General features: G+C 49.4%; 1 long non-coding RNA gene across 1 annotated transcript; it reads left to right on the forward strand.

The window, feature by feature from the left end:
- Positions 1–151: 151 nt before the first annotated feature.
- LOC120041189 lies at positions 152–14,461 on the forward strand. Its single transcript, XR_005475846.1, has 3 exons — positions 152–259; positions 9,768–9,841; positions 13,921–14,461. It is a non-coding gene; the product is annotated as an uncharacterized LOC120041189 (long non-coding RNA).
- Positions 14,462–16,543: the final 2,082 nt, after the last annotated feature.

A 16,543-nucleotide genomic window follows, 5' to 3' on the forward strand; every position in this document is an offset into this window, starting at 1 on the left:
TCTCCACAAGAAATGGAGCTGTTTTCTAAACCCACCTTTCCAAAAGATATTGGAGCTCTCTCAAGTCTGTTATAATGTATGTTGTCTCCAGTCTGTAATGTATATTGTATGTCTGTATAATATTCTAATGTTTCTGTCATGAGTCATCTAGTTCGGCTAAAGAAGGAGACTCGTTCCCCCTGGGAGCTCTTCCTGTTGAACTCTGGTCAACAACTGGAACTGTATCCTGGGAAAGGAGCCACCTACATCCGTGCTGCAGGTAACTTTACCTAACACTGACCTCTAACCCTGATCCCTATACGTGCTGCAGGTAACCTTTACCACTGTCCTCTAACCCTGATCCCTATCCGCTGGCTGCAGGTAACCTTTACCACTTGTCCCTAACCCCTGATCCCTATCACGTGCTGCAGGTAACCTTTACCACTGTCCTCTAACCCCTGATCCCTATCCGGGCTGCAGGTAACCTTTACCACTGTCCCCTAACCCCTGATCCCTATCCGTGCTGCAGGTAACCTTTACCACTGTCCTCTAACCCTGATCCCTATCCGGGCTGCAGGTAACCTTTACCACTGTCCTTAACCCCGATCCCATATCGTGCTGCAGGTAACCTTTACCACTGTCCTCTAACCCCTGATCCCTATCCGGCTGCAGGTAACCTTACCACTGTCCCTAACCCTGATCCCTATCTGGGCTGCAGGTAACCTTTACCACTGTCCTCTAACCCCTGATCCCTATCCGTGCTGCAGGTAACCTTTACCACTGTCCTCTAACCCCTGATCCCTATCCGTGCTGCAGGTAACCTTTACCACTGTCCCTCTAACCCTGATCCCTATCCGTGCTGCAGGTAAACCTTTACCACTGTCCTCTAACCCCTGACCCTATTCGTGCTGCAGGTAACCTTTACCACTGTCCTCTAACCCTGATCCCTATCCGTGGCTGCAGGTAACCTTTACCACTGTCCTCTAACCCCTGATCCCTATCCGTGCTGCAGGTAACCTTTAACTGTCCTCTAACCCCTGATCCCTATCGGGCTGCAGGTAACCTTTACCACTGTCCTCTAACCCTGATCCCATACGTGCTGCAGGTAACCTTTACCACTGTCCCCTAACCCTGATCCCTATACGTGCTGCAGGTAACCTTTACCACTGTCCTCTAACCCTGATCCCTATCGGGCTGCAGGTAACCTTTACCACTGTCCTCTAACCTGATCCCTATCCGTGCTGCAGGTAACCTTTACCACTGTCCCCTAACCCTGATCCATATCTGGGCTGCAGGTAACCTTTACCACTGTCCTCTAACCCTGATCCCTATACGTGCTGCAGGTAACCTTTACCACTGTCCTCTAACCCTGATCCCTATCGGGCTGCAGGTAACCTTTACCACTGTCCCCTAACCCTGATCCCTATCCGGGCTGCAGGTAACCTTTACCACTGTCCCCTAACCCCTGATCCCTATCCGGGCTGCAGGTAACCTTTACCACTGTCCTCTAACCCCTGATCCCTATACGTGCTGCAGGTAACCTTTACCACTGTCCTCTAACCCCTGATCCCTATCCGGGCTGCAGGTAACCTTTACCACTGTCCCTAACCCTGATCCCTATCCGTGCTGCAGGTAACCTTTACCACTGTCCCCTAACCCCTGATCCCTATCTGGGCTGCAGGTAACCTTTACCACTGTCCCCTAACCCCTGATCCCTATCTGGGCTGCAGGTAACCTTTACCACTGTCCTCTAACCCCTGATCCCTATCTGGGCTGCAGGTTAACTTTCCACTGTCCTCTAACCCCTGATCCCTAGGGCTGCAGGTAACCTTTACCACTGTCCCTAACCCCTGATCCCTATCCGTGCTGCAGGTAACCTTTACCACTGCCTCTAACCCCTGATCCTTATCCGTGCTGCAGGTAACCTTTACACTGTCCTCTAACCCCTGATCCCTATCTGGCTGCAGGTAACCTTTACCACTGTCCTCTAACCCCTGATCCCTCTTCGGCTGCAGGTAACCTTTACCACTGTCCCCTAACCCTGATCCCTATCGTGCTGCAGGTAACCTTTACCACTGTCCTCTAACCCTGATCCCTATCTGGGCTGCAGTAACCTTTACCACTGTCCCCTAACCCTGATCCCTATCGGGCTGCAGGTAACCTTTACACTGTCCTCTAACCCCTGATCCCTATCGGGCTGCAGGTAACCTTTACCACTGTCCTCTAACCCTGATCCCTATCCGGCTGCAGGTAACCTTTACCACTGTCCTCTAACCCTGATCCCTATCCGGGCTGCAGGTAACCTTTACCACTGTCCTCTAACCCCTGATCCTATCCGGGCTGCAGGTAACCTTTACCACTGTCCTCTAACCCTGATCCTATCCGTGCTGCAGGTAACCTTACCACTGTCCTCTAACCCCTGATCCCTATCGGGCTGCAGGTAACCTTACCACTGTCCTCTAACCCTGATCCCTATCTGGCTGCAGGTAACCTTTACCACTGTCCTCTAACCCCTGATCCCTATCTGGGCTGCAGGTAACCTTTACCACTGTCCCTAACCCCTGATCCCTATCCGGGCTGCAGGTAACCTTTACCACTGTCCTACCCCCTGATCCCTATCCGGGCTGCAGGTAACCTTACCACTGTCCTCTAACCCTGATCCCTATCCGGCTGCAGGTAACCTTTACCACTGTCCTCTAACCCCTGATCCTTATCCGTGCTGCAGGAACCTTTACCACTGTCCTCAACCCCTGATCCCTATCCGTGCTGCAGGTAACCTTTACCACTGTCCCCTAACCCCTGATCCCTATCCGTGCTGCAGGTAACCTTTACCACTGTCCTCTAACCCTGATCCCTATCCGTGCTGCAGGTAACCTTTACCACTGTCCCCTAACCCCTGATCCCTATCTGGGCTGCAGGTAACCTTTACCACTGTCCTCTAACCCCTGATCCCTATCCGGGCTGCAGGTAACCTTTACCACTGTCCCCTAACCCCTGATCCCTATCCGTGCTGCAGGTAACCTTTACCACTGTCCCCTAACCCCTGATCCCTATCCGGGCTGCAGGTAACCTTTACCACTGTCCTCTAACCCCTGATCCCTATACGTGCTGCAGGTAACCTTTACCACTGTCCTCTAACCCCTGATCCCTATCCGGGCTGCGAGTACCTTACCACTGTCCCCTAACCCTGATCCCTATCCGTGCTGCAGGTAACCTTACCACTGTCCCCAACCCCTGATCCCTATCTGGGCTGCAGGTAACCTTTACCACTGTCCCCTAACCCCTGATCCCTATCTGGGCTGCAGGTAACCTTTACCACTGTCCTCTAACCCCTGATCCCTATCTGGGCTGCAGGTAACCTTTACCACTGTCCTCTAACCCTGATCCCTATCTGGCTGCAGGTAACTTTACCACTGTCCTCTAACCCCTGATCCCTCTCCGGGCTGCAGGTAACCTTTACCACTGTCCCCTAACCCCTGATCCTATCCGTGCTGCAGGTAACCTTTACCACTGACCTCTAACCCCTGATCCCTATCCGTGCTGCAGGTAACCTTTACCACTGTCCTCTAACCCCTGATCCCTATCTGGGCTGCAGGTAACCTTTACCACTGTCCTCTAACCCCTGATCCCTATCCGGGCTGCAGGTAACCTTTACCACTGTCCCCTAACCCCTGATCCCTATCCGTGCTGCAGGTAACCTTTACCACTGTCCCCTAACCCCTGATCCCTATCTGGGCTGCAGGTAACCTTTACCACTGTCCCCTAACCCCTGATCCCTATCTGGGCTGCAGGTAACCTTTACCACTGTCCTCTAACCCCTGATCCCTATCTGGGCTGCAGGTAACCTTTACGACTGTCCTCTAACCCCTGATCCTATCGGGGCAGGTAAATTTACCACTGTCCTCTAACCCCTGATCCCTCTCCGGGCTGCAGGTAACCTTTACCACTGTCCCTAACCCCTGATCCCTATCCGTGCTGCAGGTAACCTTTACCACTGACCTCTAACCCTGATCCTTATCCGTGCTGCAGGTAACTTTACCACTGTCCTCTAACCCTGATCCCTATCTGGGCTGCAGGTAACCTTTACCACTGTCCTCTACCCCTGATCCTCTTCGGCTGCAGGTAACCTTTACCACTGTCCCCTAACCCCTGATCCCTATCCGTGCTGCAGGTAACCTTACCACTGTCCTCTAACCCCTGATCCCTATCAGGGCTGCAGGTAACCTTTACCACTGTCCCCTAACCCCTGATCCCTATCCGGGCTGCAGGTAACCTTTACCACTGTCCTCTAACCCCTGATCCCTATCCGGGCTGCAGGTAACCTTTACCACTGTCCTCTAACCCTGATCCCTATCCGGGCTGCAGGTAACCTTTACCACTGTCCCCTAACCCCTGATCCCTATCTGGGCTGCAGGTAACCTTTACCACTGTCCTCTAACCCTGATCCCTATCCGTGCTGCAGGTAACCTTTACCACTGTCCTCTAACCCCTAATCCCTATCCGGGCTGCAGGTAACCTTTACCACTGTCCCTAACCCTGCCCTATCCGGGTGCAGGTAACCTTTACCTGTCCTCTAACCCCTGATCCCTATCCGGGCTGCAGGTAACCTTACCACTGTCCTCTAACCCCTGATCCTTATCCGTGCTGCAGGTAACCTTTACCACTGACTCTAACCCCTGATCCTATACGTGCTGCAGGTAACCTTACCACTGTCCTCTAACCCCTGATCCTATCTGGGCTGCAGGTAACCTTTACTCACTGTCCCCTAACCCCTGATCCTACCGGCTGCAGGTAACCTTTACCACTGTCCTCTAACCCCTGATCCCTATCCGGGCTGCAGGTAACCTTTACCACTGTCCTCTAACCCCTGATCCTTATCCGTGCTGCAGGTAACCTTTACCACTGACCTCTAACCCCTGATCCCTATACGTGCTGCAGGTAACCTTTACCACTGTCCTCTAACCCCTGATCCCTATCTGGGCTGCAGGTAACCTTTACCACTGTCCCCTAACCCCGATCCCTATCCGTGCTGCAGGTAACCTTTACCACTGTCCTCTAACCTGATCCCTATCGGCTGCAGGTAACCTTTACCACTGTCCTCTAACCCCTGATCCCTATACGTGCTGCAGGTAACCTTCCACTGTCCTCTAACCCCTGATCCCTATCCGTGCTGCAGGTAACTTTACCACTGTCCTCTAACCCTGATCCCTATCTGGGCTGCAGGTAACCTTTACCACTGTCCCCTAACCCCTGATCCTATCCGTGCTGAGGTAACCTTTACCACTGTCCTCTAACCCCTGATCCCTATCCGTGTGCAGGTACCTTTACCACTGTCCCCTAACTCCTGATCCCTATCCGTGCTGCAGGTAACCTTTACCCTGTCCCCTAACCTGATCCTATCCGTGCTGCAGGTAACCTTTACCACTGTCCTCTAACCCTGATCCCTATTCGTGCTGCAGGTAACCTTTACCATGTCCTCTAACCCTGATCCTACGTGCTGCAGGTAACCTTTACCATGTCCTCTAACCCCTGATCCCTATCCGTGCTGCAGGTAACCTTTACCACTGTCCTCTAACCCCTGATCCCTATCTGGGCTGCAGGTAACCTTTACCACTGTCCTCTAACCCTGATCCCTATACGTGCTGCAGGTAACCTTTACCACTGTCCCCTAACCCCTGATCCCTATGTGCTGCAGGTAACCTTTACCACTGTCCTCTAACCCTGATCCTATCTGGGTGCAGGTAACCTTTACCACTGTCCTCTAACCCTGATCCCTATCCGTGCTGCAGGTAACCTTTACCACTGTCCCCTAACCCTGATCCCTATCTGGGCTGCAGGTAACCTTACCACTGTCCTTACCCCTGATCCCTATACGTGCTGCAGGTAACCTTTACCACTGTCCTCTAACCCCTGATCCCTATCCGGGCTGCAGGTAACCTTTACCACTGTCCCCTAACCCCTGATCCCTATCCGGGCTGCAGGTAACCTTTACCACTGTCCCCTAACCCCTGATCCCTATCGGCTGCAGGTAACCTTTACCACGTCCTCTAACCCCTGATCCCTATACTGTGCTGCAGGTTACCTTTACCACTGTCCTCTAACCCCTGATCCCTATCCGGGCTGCAGGTAACCTTTACCACTGTCCCCTAACCCCTGATCCCTATCCGTGCTGCAGGTAACCTTTACCACTGTCCCCTAACCCCTGATCCCTATCTGGGCTGCAGGTAACCTTTACCACTGTCCCCTAACCTGATCCCTATCTGGCGGCAGGTAACCTTACGACTGTCCTCTAACCCTGATCCCTATTGGCTGCAGGTAAACTTTACCACTGTCCTCTAACCCCTGATCCCTCTCCGGGCTGCAGGTAACCTTTACCACTGTCCCCTAACCCTGATCCCTATCCGTGCTGCAGGTAACCTTTACCACTGACCTCTAACCCCTGATCCTTATCCGTGCTGCAGGTAACCTTACCACTGTCCTCTAACCCCTGATCCCTATCTGGCTGCAGGTAACCTTTACCACTGTCCTCTAACCCCTGATCCCTCTTCGGGCTGCAGGTAACCTTTACCACTGTCCCAACCCCTGATCCCTATCTGTGCTGCAGGTAACCTTTACCACTGTCCTCTAACCTGATCCCTATCTGGGCTGCAGGTAACCTTTACCACTGTCCCCTAACCCTGATCCCTATCCGGGCTGCAGGTAACCTTACCACTGTCCTCTAACCCCTGTCCCTATCCGGGCTGAGGTAACTTACCACTGTCCTCTAACCCTGATCCTATCCGGGCTGCAGGTAACCTTTACCACTGTCCTCTAACCCCTGATCCTATCCGGGCTGCAGGTAACCTTTACCACTGTCCTCTAACCCTGATCCCTATCCGGGCTGCAGGTAACCTTACCACTGTCCTCTAACCCCTGATCCTATCCGTGCTGCAGGTAACCTTTACCACTGTCCTCTAACCCTGATCCTATCCGGGCTGCAGTGTAACCTTTACCACTGTCCTCTAACCCCTGATCCCTATCTGGGCTGCAGGTAACCTTTACCACTGTCCTCTAACCCTGATCCCTATCTGGGCTGCAGGTAACCTTTACCACTGTCCCCTAACCCCTGATCCCTATCCGGGCTGCAGGTAACCTTTACCACTGTCCTCTAACCCTGATCCCTATCCGGGCTGCAGGTAACCTTTACCACTGTCCTCTAACCCCTGATCCCTATCCGTGCTGCAGGTAACCTTTACCACTGTCCCTAACCCCTGATCCTATCCGTGCTGCAGGTAACTTTACCACTGTCCTCTAACCCCTGACCCATATCGTGCTGCAGGTAACCTTTACCACTGTCCCCTAACCCCTGATCCCTATCGCGTGCTGCAGGTAACCTTTACCACTGTCCCTAACCCTGATCCCTATCCGTGCTGCAGGTAACCTTTACATGTCCCCTAACCCCTGATCCCTATCTGGGCTGCAGGTAACCTTTACCACTGTCCTCTAACACCTGATCCCTATCGGGCTGCAGGTAACCTTTACCACTGTCCCCTAACCCCCTGATCCCTATCCGGGCTGCAGGTAACCTTTACCACTGGCCCTAACCCCTGATCCCTATCCGGGCTGCAGGAACCTTTACCACTGTCCTCTAACCCCTGATCCCTATACGGGCTGCAGGTAACCTTTACCACTGTCTCTAACCCTGATCCCTATCCGGGCTGCAGGTAACCTTTACCATGTCCCCTAACCCCTGATCCCTATCCGTGCTGCAGGTAACCTTTACCACTGTCCCCTAACCCCTGATGCCCTATCTGGGCTGCAGGTAACCTTTACCACTGTCCCCTAACCCCTGATCCCTATCTGGGCTGCAGGTAACCTTTACCACTGTCCTCTAACCCCTGATCCCTATCTGGGCTGCAGGTAACCTTTACGACTGTCCTCTAACCCCTGATCCCTATCTGGGCTGCAGGTAAACTTACCACTGTCCTCAACCCTGATCCCTATCTGGGCTGCAGGTAACTTTACCACTGTCCCTAACCCCTGATCCCTATCCGTGCTGCAGGTAACCTTTACCACTGTCCTCTAACCCCTGATCCCTATCCGTGCTGCAGGTAACCTTTACCACTGTCCTCTAACCCCTGATCCCTATCTGGGCTGCAGGTAACCTTTACCACTGTCCTCTAACCCTGATCCCTATCGCGGCTGCAGGTAACCTTACCACTGTCCCCTAACCCTGATCCCTATCGTGCTGCAGGTAACCGTTTACCACTGTCCCCTAACCCCTGATCCCTATCTGGCTGCAGGTAACCTTTACCACTGTCCCCTAACCCCTGATCCCTATCTCGGGCTGCAGTAACCTTTACCACTGTCTCCTAACCCCTGATCCCTATATGGGCTGCAGGTAACCTTACGACTGTCCTCTAACCCCTGATCCCTATCTGGGCTGCAGGTAACTTTACCCGTCCTCTAACCCCTGATCCCTCTCGGCTGCAGGTGAAACCTTTACCACGTCCCCTAACCCCTGATCCCTATCCGTGCTGCAGGTAACCTTTACCACTGACCTCTAACCCCTGATCCTTATCCGTGCTGCAGTAACCTTTACCACTGTCCTCTAACCCCTGATCCCTATCTGGGCTGAGGTAACTACCACCGTCCTCTAACCCGATCCCTCTTCGGGCTGCAGGTAACCTTTACCACTGTCCCCTAACCCCTGATCCCTATCCGTGTGCAGGTAACCTTTACCACTGTCCTCTAACCCCTGATCCCTATCAGGGCTGCAGGTAAACTTTACCACTGTCCCCTAACCCTGATCCCTATCGGCTGCAGGTACCTTTACCACTGTCCTCTAACCCCTGATCCCTATCGGGCTGCAGGTAACCTTTACCACTGTCCTCTAACCCTGATCCCTATCCGGGCTGCAGGTAACCTTTACCACTGTCCCTAACCCCCTGATCCCTATCTGGGCTGCAGGTAACCTTTACCACGTTCCTCTAACCCTGATCCCTATCCGTGCTGCAGGTAACCTTTACCACTGTCCTCTAACCCTAATCCCTATCCGGGCTTGCAGGTAACTTTACCACTGTCCTCTAACCCCTGATCCCCTATCCTGGCTGCAGGTAACCTTACCACTGTTCCTCTAACCCTGATCCCATCGGGCTGAGGTAACCTTACCACTGTCTCTAACCCTGATCCTTATCGTGCTGAGGTAAACTTACCATGACTATAACCCTGATCCATACGTGCGCAGGTAACCTTACCACTGTCCTCTAACCCTGATCCCTATCTGGGCTGCAGGTAACCGTTACCACTGTCCCCTAAACCCCCTGGATCCCTATCCGGGCTGCAGTACATTTACCACTGTCCTTCTAAAACCCCTATCCCTATCCGGGCTGCAGGTAACCTTTACCACTGTCCTCTAACCCGATCCTATCTGGGCTGCAGGTAACTTTACCACTGTCCTCTAACCCCTGATCCCTATCTGGCTGCAGGATACCTTTACCCTGTCCCCAACCCCTGATCCACTATCGGGCTGCAGGTAACCTACCACTGTCCTCTAACCTGATCCCTATCCGTGCTGCAGGTAACCTTTACCACTGTCCTCTAACCCCTGATCCCTATCCGTGCTGCAGGTAACCTTTACCACTGTCCTCTAACCCCTGATCCCTATCCGTGCTGCAGGTAACCTTTACCACTGTCCCCTAACCCCTGATCCCTATCCGGGCTGCAGGTGAACAATCTCCATCTCATACATTAGAAGTGGAGTAATAATGAGTCTGATCACTATTGAATCAGTTTTATTGTGGTTGTAGGTACGAGTGGAGTGTTACTTCGTAAAGTCAGCGGAACAGCGATTGTACAGCTGCCATCTAAACAGCAGATTCAGGTGAGATTACTGTCCGTCTAAACAGCACATTCAGGTGAGATTACTGTCCGTCTAAACAGCAGATGCAGGTGAGATTACTGTCCGTCTAAACAGCACATTCAGGTGAGATTACTGTCGTCTAAACAGCAGATTCAGGTGAGATTACTGTCCGTCTAAACAGCAGATTCAGGTGAGATACGTCCGTCTTAAACAGACATTCAGGTGAGATTACTGTCCGTCTAAACAGCACATTCAGGTGAGATTACTGTCCGTCTAAACAGCAGATCAGGTGAGATTACTGTCCGTCTAAACAGCAGATGCAGGTGAGATTACTGTCCGTCTAAACAGCACAGAGGTGAGATTACTGTCCGTCTAAACAGCACATTCAGGTGAGATTCTGTCCGTCTAAACAGCAGATGCAGGTGAGATTACTGTCCGTCTAAACAGCAGATGCAGGTGAGATTACTGTCCGTCTAAACAGCAGATTCAGGTGAGATTACTGTCCGTCTAAACAGCACATTCAGGTGAGATTACGTCCGTCTAACAGCAGATCAGGTGAGATTACTGTCCGTCTAAACAGCAGATGCAGGTGAGATTACTGTCCGTCTAAACAGCATTCAGGTGAGATTACTGCGTCTTAACAGCACATTCAGGTGAGATTACTGTCCGTCAACAGCAGATGCAGGTGAGATTACTGTCCGTCTAAACAGCAGATGCAGGTGAGATTACTGTCCGTCTAAACAGCACATGCAGGTGAGATTACTGTCCGTCTAAACAGCACATTCAGGTGAGATTACTGTCCGTCTAAACAGCACATTCAGGTGAGATTACTGTCCGTCTAAACAGCACATTCAGGTGAGATTACTGTCCGTCTAAACAGCAGATGCAGGTGAGATTACTGTCCGTCTAAACAGCACATTCAGGTGAGATTACTGTCCGTCTAAACAGCACATTCAGGTGAGATTACTGTCCGTCTAAACAGCACATTCAGGTGAGATTACTGTCCGTCTAAACAGCAGATTCAGGTGAGATTACTGTCCGTCTAAACAGCAGATGCAGGTGAGATTACTGTCCGTCTAAACAGCAGATGCAGGTGAGATTACTGTCCGTCTAAACAGCACATGCAGGTGAGATTACTGTCCGTCTAAACAGCACATTCAGGTGAGATTACTGTCCGTCTAAACAGCAGATGCAGGTGAGATTACGTCCGTCTAAACAGCACATCAGGTGAGATTACTGTCCGTCTAAAACAGCAGTATGCAGGTGAGATTACTGTCCGTCTAACAGCACATTCAGTGGATACTGTCCGTCTAAAGAGCAGATTCAGGTGAGATTACTGTCCGTCTCAAAGAACACAGCAGATTCAGTGAGATTACTGTCCGTCTAAACAGCACATTCAGGTGAGATTACTGTCCGTCTAAACAGCAGATTCAGGTGAGATTACTGTCCGTCTAAACAGCACATTCAGTGAGATTACTGTCCGTCTAAACAGCACATTCAGGTGAGATTACTGTCCGTCTAAACGGCACATGCAGGTGAGATTACTGTCCGTCTAAACGGCAGATGCAGGTGAGATTACTGTCCGTCTAAACGGCAGATGCAGGTGAGATACTGTCCGTCTAAACGGCAGATGCAGGTGAGATTACTGTCCGTCTAAACGGCAGATGCAGGTGAGATTACTGTCCGTCTAAACGGCAGATGCAGGTGAGATTACTGTCCGTCTAAACGGCACATTCAGGTGAGATTACTGTCCGTCTAAACGGCACATTCAGGTGAGATTACTGTCCGTCTAAACGGCAGATGCAGGTGAGATTACTGTCCGTCTAAACGGCAGATGCAGGTGAGATTACTGTCCGTCTAAACGGCAGATGCAGGTGAGATTACTGTCCGTCTAAACGGCAGATGCAGGTGAGATTACTGTCCGTCTAAACGGCAGATGCAGGTGAGATTACTGTCCGTCTAAACGGCAGATTCAGGTGAGATTACTGTCCGTCTAAACGGCAGATTCAGGTGAGATTACTGTCCGTCTAAACGGCAGATGCAGGTGAGATTACTGTCCGTCTAAACAGCAGATGCAGGTGAGATTACTGTCCGTCTAAACAGCAGATGCAGGTGAGATTACTGTCCGTCTAAACAGCAGATTCAGGTGAGATTACTGTCCGTCTAAACAGCAGATTCAGGTGAGATTACTGTCCGTCTAAACAGCAGATTCAGGTGAGATTACTGTCCGTCTAAACAGCACATTCAGGTGAGATTACTGTCCGTCTAAACAGCACATTCAGGTGAGATTACTGTCCGTCTAAACAGCAGATGCAGGTGAGATTACTGTCCGTCTAAACAGCAGATGCAGGTGAGATTACTGTCCGTCTAAACAGCAGATGCAGGTGAGATTACTGTCCGTCTAAACAGCAGATTCAGGTGAGATTACTGTCCGTCTAAACAGCAGATTCAGGTGAGATTACTGTCCGTCTAAACAGCACATTCAGGTGAGATTACTGTCCGTCTAAACAGCAGATGCAGGTGAGATTACTGTCCGTCTAAACAGCAGATGCAGGTGAGATTACTGTCCGTCTAAACAGCAGATGCAGGTGAGATTACTGTCCGTCTAAACAGCAGATGCAGGTGAGATTACTGTCCGTCTAAACAGCAGATGCAGGTGAGATTACTGTCCGTCTAAACAGCAGATGCAGGTGAGATTACTGTCCGTCTAAACAGCAGATGCAGGTGAGATTACTGTCCGTCTAAACAGCACATTCAGGTGAGATTACTGTCCGTCTAAACAGCAGATTCAAGTGAGATTACTGTCCGTCTAAACAGCACATTCAGGTGAGATTACTGTCCGTCTAAACAGCAGATGCAGGTGAGATTACTGTCCGTCTAAACAGCACATTCAGGTGAGATTACTGTCCGTCTAAACAGCAGATTCAGGTGAGATTACTGTCTGTCTAAACAGCACATTCAGGTGAGATTACTGTCCGTCTAAACAGCACATTCAGGTGAGATTACTGTCCGTCTAAACAGCAGATGCAGGTGAGATTACTGTCCGTCTAAACAGCACATTCAGGTGAGATTACTGTCCGTCTAAACAGCAGATTCAGGTGAGATTACTGTCCGTCTAAACAGCAGATTCAGGTGAGATTACTGTCCGTCTAAACAGCACATTCAGGTGAGATTACTGTCCGTCTAAACAGCACATTCAGGTGAGATTACTGTCCGTCTAAACAGCACATTCAGGTGAGATTACTGTCCGTCTAAACAGCAGATGCAGGTGAGATTACTGTCCGTCTAAACAGCACATTCAGGTGAGATTACTGTCCGTCTAAACAGCAGGTGAGATTACTGTCCGTCTAAACAGCAGATTCAGGTGAGATTACTGTCCGTCTAAACAGCAGATGCAGGTGAGATTACTGTCCGTCTAAACAGCACATTCAGGTGAGATTACTGTCCGTCTAAACAGCACATTCAGGTAATATACTCACTGTTGTCTTCTGGTTTGGCTGTACGTAGCCTCGTTTACACTTTACGTTACCGTGAGTCTCGTCATCTGATCATTAAGATCCAATCACTATCTGATCAACGTTTGTTGCATCTAAACATTGTATTTTATCCTTCCACTGTCTGCATTTGGACCAGATTATCTGGTGCCTCCCTTTATTTAAAATATATTATTTCAAAATAATATCAATATTTATTTTAAGACAATTACTGATGTCATAATCAATGATTTTAGAGGCCTTTACGATGATTTTAAATGGTTTGACCATCTGTTTACACTCTGACTGCACCTCACCAGATCTAGATTCTAGAAGCTGATGCTCTGACTGCACCTCACCAGATCTAGATTCTAGAAGCTGATGCTCTGACTGCACCACACCAGATCTAGATTCTAGAAGCTGATGCTCTGACTGCACCTCACCAGATCTAGATTCTAGAAGCTGATGCTCTGACTGTACCTCACCAGATCTAGATTCTAGAAGCTGATGCTCTGACTGCACCTCACCAGATCTAGAAGCTGATGCTCTGACTGCACCTCACCAGATCTAGATTCTAGAAGCTGAATCTCTGACTGCACCTCACCAGCTCTTGTCTTCTGTTTCCAGGTGTTTGAGACATGCATGGTCACAGTGGGACGGGTGTCCAACATCGATCACAACAAACGGATCATTGGTAAAGCTGGCAGGAACCGTTGGCTCGGCATCCGGCCTTCCAGCGGCTTGTGGAAGAGGAAAGGTGGCTGGGCCGGACGCAAGATCAAACCACTACCCCCCATGAAGAGTTATATTAACCTGCCTTCAGTGTCTGCCAACTAAACATGTGCTGAACTCTGTATGCAACAGGACTAGCATTGCAGGAGTCGCCACCTCTTCTCTCTCTTTTTAGATGGATCAGAGGCAATGATGTTAATGGACAGAGCTGTCTCTGTCAGTGATTACTCTGTAACTTTCTCAGTGATGTAGTTTTGTGACAATGTTTTGGTCTGTTATGACATGGATTTTGTGAAATGAAATGATTTAACTGTCTGAAGTGTTGGTAGAGAATGAGGCTTGGGGAAGTAGACAAGGTTCCACACTTTATTAAACACAGCTGCTCCTAGGAAACCAAACAATAAAACACATTTACATCCATAGTGAAACATTCAAAGGTTAACCCATGTTTTCTTAAATGGTATTTCAAAATGTCATATCTGTTAAAACAAAGTTTGTGCAAAGACACCTGGGAGGCGGTTTCAAAAGCGGGATGAGTGAGTTGCTAGAATATTTAGGAAAGTTGGCTAAGACCAGCTAGAGTTCGGTTAGGGGGCCTTATAGATAGTGGTCTATTATAGAGTTGGGGCAGTCAAGCTCTTGTTGGAATCTTCATATGGATACAGCCTCCTATCAAAGTTATTCCATACATAGATAGTGGTCTATTATAGTTATTCCATACATAGCTAGTGGTCTATTATAGTTATTCCATACATAGATAGTGGTCTATTATAGTTATTCCATACATAGATAGTGGTCTATTATAGTTGTTCCATACATAGATAATGGTCTATTATAGTTATTCCACACATAGATAGTGGTCTATTATAGTTATTCCATACATAGATAATGGTCTATTATAGTTATTCCATACAGTGCATCTGGAAAGTATTCTGACCCCTTGACTTTTTCCACATTTAGTTACAGCCTTATTCTGAAATTAATTGAATACATTTTTTTCACTCATCCCCATAATGAGAAAGTTAATTTTTTAAAACATTTTATTTTACAAAAAAACATTTCCGAAAGTATTCCGACCCTTCGTTATGAGACTTGAAACTGAGCTCAGGTGCATCCTGTTTCCATTGATCATCCTTGAGATGTTTCTACAACTTGATTGGAGTCCACCTGTGGTAAATTCAATTGATTGGACATGATTTGGAGAGACACACACCTGTCTATAGAAGGTCCCACAGTTTACAGTGCATGTCATAGCAAAAACCAAGCCATGAGGTTGAAGGAATTGTCCGTAGAGGTCTGAGACTGGATTGTATCAAAGCACAGATCTGGGGAAGGTTACAGAAACATTTCTGCAGCATTGAAGGTCCACAGAAACACAGTGGTCTCCATCATTCTGAAAATAAAGAATCAGGCCTTTATGGTAGTGTCGAGATGGTCGCTTCGAGTCCTTAGGAAACTATGCAGTATCTTGTTTTTTTTATATATATTATTCCTTACATTGTTACCCCAGGAAATCTTACGTCTTATTACATACAGCCGGGAAGAACTATTGGATATAAGAGCAAAGTCAATTTACCAACATTATGACCAGGAATACAACTTTCCCGAAACGGATCCTCTGTTTGGACCACCACCCAGGACAATGGATCCAATCCCTGAAGCCGACCCAAAACAACGGCGCCGCAGAAGGGGCCTCCTGGGGAAGGCTCTATAGATGTGCACATCACCCACCGCTCCTGAGTATACTACTCGCCAATGTCCAGTCTCTTGACAAAAAGGTAGACGCAATTCGAGCAAGGGTTGCCTTTCTGAGAGAGAGATTGTAACATCCTCTGTTTCTCGGAAACATGGCTCTCTCGGGATATGTTGTCAGAGTCAGTTCAGCCACCGGGCTTCTCCATGCATCGCACCAACAGAGATAAACATCTCTCTGGGAAGAGGAAGGGCGGGGGCGTATGCTTCATGATTAACGACTCATGGTGTAATCATCACAACACATAGGAACTCAAGTCCTTCTGCTCACCCGAACTAGAATTCCTTACAATCAAATGCTGGCCATATTACCTCCCAAAATAATTTGTCAGTTATCACAGGTGGACATTCCGCCTCAAGCAGACACCATGACGGCCCTCAAGGAACTTCACTGGACTCTATGTAAACTGGAAACCATATATCCTGGGGCTGCATTTATTGTAGCTGGGGATTTTAACGAAGCAAATTTGAGAACAAGGCTACCTAAATTCTATCAGCATATTGATTGTAGTACTCTCGGGGGTATTATACTCGATCATTGCTACTTTAACTTCCGTGATGCATACAAAGCCCTCCCTTCGGCAAATTCGACCACGGTGCCATCTTGCTCCTACCATCTTATAGGCACAAACTCAAACAGGATGTACCAGTGACTAGAACCATTCAACGCTGGTCTGACCAATCGGATCCACGCTTCAAGATTGTTTTGATCATGCGGACTGGGATATGTTCCGGTCAGCCTCAGAGAACAATATCGATCTATACG

Source organism: Salvelinus namaycush, unplaced genomic scaffold (genome assembly GCF_016432855.1).
Source record: "Salvelinus namaycush isolate Seneca unplaced genomic scaffold, SaNama_1.0 Scaffold412, whole genome shotgun sequence".
NCBI classification, from domain to species: Eukaryota; Metazoa; Chordata; class Actinopteri; order Salmoniformes; family Salmonidae; genus Salvelinus; species Salvelinus namaycush.